Genomic DNA, 10517 nt, shown 5'->3' with positions numbered 1-10517 from the left:
TATACTAAATTTATTAACCCCTAAACCTATGTCTAACCCTAACACCCCCTAACTTAAATATAATTAAAATAAATAAATAAAGCAAATAAATAAAACTTACTATTAATAACTAAATAATTCCTATTTAAAACTAAATACTTACCTGTAAAATAAACCCTAAGCTAGCTACAATATAACTAATAGTTACATTGTATCTAGCTTAGGGTTTATTTTTATTTTACAGGCAAGTTTGTATTATTTTAACTAGGTAGAATAGTTACTAAATAGTTATTAACTATTTACTAACTACCTAGCTAAAATAAATACAAATTGACCTGTAAAATAAAACCTAACCTGTTTTACACTAACACCTAACCTAACCCTACAATTAAATAAATAGGGTTAGACTTAGGGTTAGGGGTTAATAACTTTAGCATAGTGGTGGCGACGTTGGGGGCGGCAGATTAGGGGTTAATAAATGTAGGTAGGTGGTGGCGATGTTAGGGGCGGCAGATTAGGGGTTAATAATATTTAACTAGTGTTTGCGAGGCGGGAGTGCGGTGGTTTAGGGGTTAATATGTTTATTCTAGTGGCGGAGATGTCCAGAGTGGCAGATTAGGAGTTAATAAGTATAATGTAGGTGGTGGCGATGTCGGGGACAGCAGATTAGGGGTTAATAAGTGTAAGATTAGGGGTGTTTAGACTCGGGGTTCATGTTAGGGTGTTAGGTGTAAACATAAAATCTGTTTCCCCATAGGAAACAATGGGGCTGCGTTACAGATCTTTACGCTGCTTTTTTGCAGGTGTTAGACTTTTTTTCAGCCGGCTCTCCCTATTGATGTCTATGGGGAAATTGTGCACGAGCACGTTACACCAGCTCACCGCTGACTTAAGCAGCGCTGGTATTGGAGTGCGGTATGGAGCACAATTTTGCTCTACGCTCACTTCTTGTAAAAACCTGTAATACCAGCGCTGTAGTTTAGTGAGCGGTGACAATAACGTGCAAGTTAGTACCGCACCCCTCATAACACAAAACTCGTAATCTATCCTATTGATACGTAAAGGGACTCTCAAGTAAAAATACACTTTTATGAATAAGATAGTTTTAAAACACTTTCCAATTTACTCCCATTATAAAATTTTACACAATCTTTTTATATGCACACTTTCTGGGGAACAAGATCTTACTGAGCATGTGCACAAGCTCATAGGGTATACATATACTAGTCTGTGATTGGCTGATGTCTGTCACATGATACAGGGGGCAGGAAATGGGAGAATAAAATAAATCTAATAAAAAAAATCTGCTTATTTGAAATTCAGAGTAGGTGTTATTGTATTGTTTTTTTATTATGCACTTGTTAATTATGCAATTCTACTGCATGTAGTGGTCCTTTAAGTCTCTATAATTCTTAGGTAATGGACAAGGGATAGAAAAGCACAATAATCTGATCTGACTATTGCATTATGGGAATTTGTTTTTTGAGTGTAGACAATGGACTTTTACAAATGCTGTGGTTCCGAGCTTTGATAATTACATACTCTAATTTGTTAGAGCATGTCATTTTAAGACTATAACCCTGCAGTACTGTGCATTTAACCCCTGCAATAGGATTAAACACACAGTAGAAATACTGCTCTGGACACCGCGATGCACTGCTGCTGCTCCTGAGTGGAACTCGCCACTGATCCAATCAGCAGCGCTAGTTGCACATCTGAGTCATGCGCTTCTGAGTCATGCAAATAGCATTGCTGATTGGATCAGTGGCGAGTTCCACTCAGGAGCAGCAGTGCTCCGCGGGTCCCAAGCAGCACTACTACTGTGTGCTACTACAGTGTGTATAACACCTTTACGGGGGGTTAAACACACAGTACTGCAGCTCTAACGTATTAGATAATGTAATATTTCGATTAGAATGGCCCTTTGTCAATATTTAACAAACCAATATCCGTTTACTACATGCATGAGCATTATTCTTAGGCCTTTAGTCTAACGGGAATTCACATTTGTGCACAACTCATTGCTAGGGGTTGATTGCTCTCTAGAGGACCACAACAACTCCCGTATTTGTGTTAGTGGACACTCTTCACACGTATAGAAAAAAAAACAACAACCTAATACCCTATTTTTATATACAACAAAGAAATACAAAAAATGCTTTTTAAGGGGACAGTAAATTAACAATTAAAGGGACATGTAACCCAACATGTTTATTTCATGATCCAGATAGAGCATAACACTTTAAACAACTTTCCAGTTTACTTCTATTATCAATTTTGCTTCATTCTCTTGGTATCCTTTATTGAAGGAGCAGCAATGCACTACTAGGAGCTAGAGGAAGACATCTGGCAAACCAATGACAAGAGACATATATGCGCAGCCACCAATCGGCAGGTAGCTCTCAGTTTATGAACTGTTGTTTTATTCTACAAGATTTTAAAGGGCTAGGAAAGTCAAAATTAAATTTTAATGATTCAGATAGAGAATGTAATTTTAAGACACTTTTAAATTAACTTGTATTTTCAAATGTGCTTTGTTCTCTTGATATCCCTTGTTGAAAAACAATGCGCACATATCCTACACTAGTGGGAGCTAGCTGCTGATTGTCTGTTGTGATTGGCTAACTAGATGAGTTCAGCTAGCTGCCAGTAGTGTAAAGCTGTTCCATTAGCAAAGGATAACAAGAGAATGAAGCAAATTTGATAAAAGAAAAAAATTAAGTTGTTTAAAATTGTATGTTCTATCCAAATCATGAAAGAAAATGTTGGGGTTTTCATAATTCAGATAGAGAATACAATTCTGAACAAGATTCCAATTGACTTCTCTTATCTAATACGCTTCATTCTTTAGATATCCTTTGTTGAAGAAATAGCAATGTACATAGGTGAGCCAATCAGACAAGGCATCTATGTGCAGTCACCAATCAGCAGCTACTGAGCCTATCTAGATATGCTTTTCAACAAAGGATATCAAGGGAATTTAGCACATTAGATGAAATAAGTAAATTGAAAAGTTGTTTAAAATTGTATGCTCTTTCTAAATCATGAAAGAAAAAATTTGGGTTTCATGTCCCTTTAAGTTCAATGTCGTCAAACAATTTTTGCTTTTATGATTCAGATAGAGAATCTAATCTTTAAACAACTTTAAAATTTACTTCTATTATCAAATTTTCTTCATTCTCTTGTTATCCATTGCTGAAGGGACATCATTGCACTACTGACAGGAAGCAGAAAATATCTATTTAGCCAATCACAAGAGACAAATGTGTGCAGGGACCAATTAGCAGCAGCTCCCACTGGTGTATGATATGTGCGTGCTCATTTTTTAACAAGGGATACTAAGAGAACGAAGCACATTTGAAAATAGAAGTGAATTTAAAAGTGTCTTAAAATGACCTGCTCTATGTGAATCATGCACGTTTGATTTTGAATTTCCTATCCCTTTAAAATTGCTGTTTGTTTCATTTCTGTTTGTTTTTTCCAAGACGCCAAAGAGTTAAAACAGCCTGAAAAAAAAAAAATTAAACAGCCAAAAGAAAAAAGAAACCATCATAAATCTTTCAGGATGTTTATAAACTGTTTTGTAAAAATAGTTCCTGAAGTCACAGAAGTTAAAAAGGGGACATTAGTCAGCCAGTATGTCACTGCTGTAAGTAGCTTTGCTCCGGCATTTGTCTGTAGGTTTTACAATTCGCTCAGCCTCTCGGCACTGCACATGTGTATTCTAGTCAGGCACACAGCAAGCTGCAAGGAGCTACTAGCTCAGACACGGCTTGTCCTCGGGAGAGAAGATCTGCAGACATTTTCTTACATTGTGCATCTGCACACAGTGTTCTTTATACTGTAAATGTCATCAATCCAGAGCGCTTAAGAGACGTAAAAGTGCATTAATAAAATGATCTCATTTTATTATAACATTATCTTATTAATGCACTGTTGTTTGCAAATAACTATAAGCCGGGTTATCTAAAAGTCTCAAACAAATCTCGCCAGTACTAGGATGCCCTTGTTTCTAAAGACAGTTTTTACCTTCAGTGTTCCCCTCAAAGGGCCATTTTTTTTTTTACTATAATGGACTTTTATGTATATGAAGGAGATGCCTTATTCATTGCAACAAAATAGTTTTGCAAAAATGGGAAAAATTCAAATTGAAACTACGCAGAAAAAAATATTAATGCACACAATAGAAATCTTAATTAAAGGAACAGTCTACACCTTAGGCATCTTAAATGCAAATAGCATCCTGCCCCCTTTCTTTATCATGCAGCAATAACATTAAAAAAGTTATTTTAAAATGACTATTGTTTCTGGTCACATTGGAATGACTGCCAAGCTCCACCCACTGATGACATCACAATCTGGGCTGCATTAAAGGCTCACTAGTTACAAAAGACTCACTAATTGGGATCAACAGACTGTCAATACTATTCAGCAGAGAGCTTAGATGCAGCCCAAATGTGATGTCATCAGTGGGTGGGTCTTGGCAGCCATTTCAATGTGATCAGAAACAATATTGATTTTAAAATAACTTTTTTACTGTTACTGCTGCATGATCTAGAATTGGTGCAGGAGGCTATTTGCAGCTTAATCTAAAGTAAGACTTTAAGATGACTAACACTATGGCCTCTATTTACCAAAGTCTGGCGGACCTGATCCGACAGTGCGGATCAGGTCCGCCAGACCTCGCTGAATACGGAGAGCAATACGCTCTCCGTATTCAGCATTGCACCAGCAGCTCACAACACCGCCCCCTGCAGACTCGCGGCCAATCAGCCGCCAGCTGGGGGGTGTCAATCAACCCGATCATACTCGATCAGGTTGAAGTCCGGCAATGTCTGTCCGCCTGCTCAGAGTAGACGGACAGGTTATGAAGCAGCGGGGCATTCTGAGCTTGATAGATAGGCCCCTATCACTTTAACAACTGCATTACACATACAAAAATGCTGTGAAATCCTTACTTATAAATATGAAATTGAAAATGTACAGTTTTCCTTTTTGTAAAATGAGTTCCCTGCCTTTGTTAATGGGTTGAACAGGAGTGGTCCATGGGAGAAGCTGTAATGTCTACACCAAATATGTTCCCAGTGCAGATCTTCCTGATTTATCTCACAAACAGATAAGTGTGTTGAGATTCAACCAAACTACCAAACTATTACCCTTATAGAAAAATATCTGCATATGGAAAAAGAGGCAATTGTTAGATAATTTACTCCAAAAACAGGGTTATATGATTTGTACTGGCTACAGTAAAGTGTGCCCTCTGGTAAGCTCAATCTCCCCAGCAAAGTTTCCCTTTACAGAAACCTTTATTACATAATATGGGGGGGGGGGGGGTATTAAGAAACTTGCAAGGACAGTCCCTTGGTTTAAGATAATTCCCTGAGGGCAGCTCCTACGAGTGTTTGTGAGGATAAATTAGAATTAGAACTATGGTTAGAGTTGGGGCTAGGATTAGTGTTAGATTTAGGACTATGGTTAAAATTAGGGTTAGATTTAGGACTAAGGTTAGATTTAGAGTTAGGGTTAGATTTAGAGCTAGGGTTAGATTTAGGGCTAGGGTTAGAGTGAGGACTAGGGTTAGATTTAGGACTAGGGTTAGATTTAGGGCTAGGGTTATAGCTAGGACAAGGGTTAGATTTAGGGCAAGTGTTTGGTTTAGAGCTAGGATTAGGGTTAGATTTAGGGCTATGGTTAAATTTAGATCTGGATTAGGGTTATATTTAGAACTAGGTTTAGATTTAGGGCTAGGAATAGGGTTAGAGTTAGAGCTGGATTAGGGTTAGATTTAGGGCTATGATTAGATTTAGAGCTGGATTAGGGTTAGAGCTAGGATTGGGGTTAGAGCTAGGATTGGGGTTAGATTTAGGGCTATGGTTAGAATTAGAACTAAGGTTAGGGTTAGAGCCAGGTTTAGGGATAATTTAGGGCTAAGGTTAGAATTAGAACTAAGGTTAGGGCTAGGATTAGGGTTAGAATTAGCACTAAGGTTAGAGTTAGGGTTAGAGCCAGGATTAGGGATAGATTTAGGGCTAGGCTTAGAATTAGAACTAAGGTTAGAGTTAGGGTTAGAGCTAGGATTAGGGATAGATTAAGGGCTAAGGTTAGAATTAGAACTAAGGTTAGAGTTAGGGCTAGGATTAGGGTTAGAATTAGCACTAAGGTTAGAGTTAGGGTTAGAGCTAGGATTATGGATTATTTCGGGCTAGGATTAGAATTAGAACTAAGGTTAGAGTTAGGGTTAGAGCTAGGATTAGGGCTAGATTTAGGGCTAAGGTTAGAATTAGAACTAAGGTTGGAGTTAGGGCTAGGATTAGTCTTAGAATTAGCACTAAAGTTAGAGTTAGGGTTAGAGCTAGAGTTAGGGATAGATTTCGGGCTAGGATTAGAATTAGAACTAAGGTTAGAGTTAGAGTTAGAGCTAGGATTAGGGATAGATTTCAGGCTAGGATTAGAATTAGAACTAAGGTTAGAGTTAGGGTTAGAGCTAGGATTAGGGTTAGATTTAGGGTTAGAATTAGAACTAAGGTTAAAGTTAGGGCTAGGTTTGGAATTAGAACTAGGGTTAGGGCTAGGTTTGGAATTAGAACTAAGGTTAGGGTTAGGGCTAGGTTTGGAATTAGAACTAGGGTTAGCATTAGAACTAAGGTTAGAGTTAGAGCTAGGATTATGGTTAGAATTAGAACTAAGGTTAGAGTTAGGGCTAGGTTTGGAATCAGAACTAAGGTTAGAGTTAGGGCTAGGTGTGGAATTAGAACTAAGGTTAGAGTTAGGGCTAGGGTTAGCGCTAGGTTTGGAATTAGAACTAAGATTAGAGTTAGGGCTAAGTTTAGAATTAAAACTAAGGTTAGAGTTAGGGTTAGAATTAGAACTAAATTTAGAGTTAGGGCTAGGTTTGGAATAAGAACTAAGGTTAGAGTTAGGGCTAGGGTAAGAGCTACGATTAGGGTTAGAATTAGAGCTAAGGTTAAAGTTAGGGCTAGGGTTAGAGCTAGGGTTAGAATTAGAACTAAGGCTACATTTAGGGCTAGGGTTAGAGCTAGGATTAGGGTTAGAATTAGAACTAAGGTTAGATTTATGGCTAGGTTGGGAATTAGAACTAAGGTTAGGGTTAGAGCCAGGATTAGGTTAGGGTAAGGCTAGGGAGAGGGTTATGCCTATGCTAATACTGAGACTGTGGGAATATGACAGCCTTGTTATTGCGATCAGGTGACACAATAGGCCCATCAGCGGTGTCTGCTATCTCACACCATGTTGTCTCATGAGCTAACCCTAGCTCCTCATATAAAAGTGCTTATAAAGTTGGATTGCAGCACTGAATAATCTGGTTTGTGGGGACTGACTGGTTGGATGAAGTTGCCCTGGCCATTATGTTGCCAGTCCGTCTCAGTATCTCTACAGCATCAGCTGTGACTTGTTTGTAAATGCAGAGTGAAAATGCACCAGCAAGATGACGGCTTAAAAAAAAAAATTCTATTGGGTTTTCCTATTTATTTAGCTTACAAAATACCCTGATTATTATGCACTTTCTAAAGGATCCAATATCCCTTTAAAGAGACAGTAAACACCAGATGATGTTGCTTCCTTAAAGGGACATGAAACCCAAAAATGTTTTATTGATGATTCAGATAGAACCTTTTAATTTTAAACACATTTCTAATTTACTTCTATTATCAAATTTTTCTTCTTTCTCTTTGTATGTTTTGTTGAAAAGCAGGAACGTAAAATCAGGAGCCAGCCCATTTCTGGAGCACTATATTGCAGCAGTTTTGCAAAAATGTGATCCATTTGTAAGAGCACTAGATAGCAGCACTATTTCCTGTTATGTAGTGCTCCAACACCTATCTAGGTATGTCTTCAACACAGAATATCATGGGAATAACGAAAATTTGATTGTAGAAGTATATTTGAAAGCTTTTTTTTTTTTTTAATTGTATGCTCTGACTGTATCACAAAAGAACACAGTTGGGTTTCATATCCCTTTAAGCCATCCAATATGGCGAGGGTAATATCATTGTGTTTTGCCCAGGCATAAAATCAATGTTCCATTCTAAAACTTTTTATTTGGGGTTTGTAAAATCCTCTTAGCTGTGGAATTAATTGATGACAAATGACTCTAATAATAATTAGATTAATATAAATAATTATACTAATAATAAATATTATTCATTATAATTATCACACATTTTGATTGTGATCAGCCAAACATGACTGACACTTGCTAAGTGTAAGATCACTCACCAATCTGCTAATGCAAACAGTGAAAATGAGTGATTGTGATCATATCGAAAAGACCTCACCTGCAGCTGTTAAACAGATAATTATCCAATGATAGATTATAATAAACTCCTAAATGCTGTAAAAATAGAAGTTTATTTTTTACTTTAGAATGTCCCTTTAAGAAGAACCTATACATTCTCTTTTTGATTGGCTGCCCTGCACAGAGGCTTGTACAGAAGATACAATGAAAGATGACAAAAAGTGCTGTGCATCATTTTTTCTCTAGATGAGAATGGAAAGTGGCTGTCTGAGCGAGGATGCCCTTAGGCAGCTGTCAACATAGCTTAATAAGAAACGTGCTCACTGGAGAAAATAAGAGATTTTTTAAATGTATTTTTAAAATCAAATTGATTTTTTTCCTTTGTTCCTTTGAATTCTGTCTTGTAAAGCATATCTAGGTATACTCAGGAACATCAATATACTGCTGAAAGCTGACTGGTGAGTTGTGGCTACACACATGCCTCTTGTTATTGGCTCATCAGATTTGCTCAAAATCTTTATTATCTATTTGTTGAGTCCATAGGGGAAACAACAATGTTTCAAGCTCTGCAATAGGCCCTTAGTCATGCCTATTGCAGGCTTGAAACATTGTTTTTTCCCCCTATGGACCCAACAAAGAAATAATAAAGATTTTCTTCATGAATTGGAGGCTGTAATATATATGTGGTTTTTTTTTCGTGATAGTGAAGGACTTGGCAAGTCTGTGGTTCCGTGCCCCAGAGCTGTAAGTGTGCTGTTTTCCTACTTTATGTGTAAAACTTTATCCTGATTAAACAGAATTTATACATGAACAACAGTGAACGTGAGCAAAGTTTTTTTTTTATTAGCACAACACATGTTTGATAGGATGGAAATAGAATTACCTATTTGACACATATCATTTTAATCTTTGTTCCCATGATATTCTTTGTTGAAGAGATACCTAGGTAGGTGCTTGGAGCACTACATGCCAGGAAATAGTGCTACCATCTAGTGCTCTTGCAAATCAATAACATTCTTGCACAACTGCTGCCATATAGTACTTCAGACACTTGCACGCTCCTAAGCTTACGTACCTGATTTTCAACAAAAGATACCAAGAGAACAAAGAATGTATGATAATAGAAGTACATTTGAAAGTTGTTTACAATGGCATGCTCTGACTCATGAAAGAAAAAATGTGGGGTTTCATATCCTTTTAAGGGGACATACAAGTAAAAAAATAAGCTTTCATGGTTTAGACAGAGCATGTTATTTTAAGAGACTTTTCAATGTGCATCTATTCAGGTGCAGCAATGCAGTTCAGGGAACTAGATGGTGATTGGTGCCTATGCACATATGCCTCTTGTCATGAGTTTACCAGATAAGTTCAGCTAGCTCCCAGTAGTGCATTGCTGGATCTGACTTTGCACCCAGAAGCGGACCTACTCAACAGAGGGCCCTGGTACAAAAATGTTTGCCCCCCCAAAGCTAACATAGTACAAAGTAATAGTAATAATATACATTCTTCTCTGAATAATGATTTTACATCTATTATCAAATTTGCTTCATTTTCTTGGTATCTTTTGTTGAAGCAGCAGCAATGCACTAATGGGAGCTAGATGAATACATTGTTTGAGCTTATGATGAGGCATATATGTCTAACCACCAATCAGCAGCTAGCTCCCAGTAGTGCATTGTTGCTCATGAGACTACCTAGTACCTAGTAATGCTTTTAAACAAATGATACCAAGAGAACAAATCAAATTAGATCATAAAATGCATTGGAAAACTGATTCAAATGTCATACCTGAATCATGGAAGTTTAATTTTGCCTTTATTCTTCTTTAAAGGGACATAAAACACTTTGAGATTATATATATATACTCTACAATATACTTTAATTATTTATTGTGTTCCCTTTTCTGTAATTACACTTTGAAATTGTGAGCATTTCAGTTTCTGTTAGAAATGGAAGTTTCAAACACACTGTCATATTCCACACAGCCATTGGCTGCACACTCTAGTGACATATTTACACTGATCAACCACAACATTAAAACCACTGACAGGTGAAGTGAATAACATTGATTATATCGTCACAATGGCTCCTGCCAAGGGGTGAGATATATTAGGCAGCAAGTGAACAGTCAGTTCTTGAATTTCATGTGTTGCAAGCAGGAAAAATGGGCAAGCGAAAAGATTTGAGTGACTTCGACAAGGGTCAAATAGGGATGGTTAAACAACTGGGTCAGCACATCTCCAAAACAAGTTTTGTAGGTTGTTCCCAGTATGCAGTGGTT

This window comes from Bombina bombina, chromosome 11 (assembly GCF_027579735.1).
Source record: "Bombina bombina isolate aBomBom1 chromosome 11, aBomBom1.pri, whole genome shotgun sequence".
NCBI lineage: Eukaryota > Metazoa > Chordata > Amphibia > Anura > Bombinatoridae > Bombina > Bombina bombina.
This window is presented reverse-complemented; position numbering follows the sequence as displayed.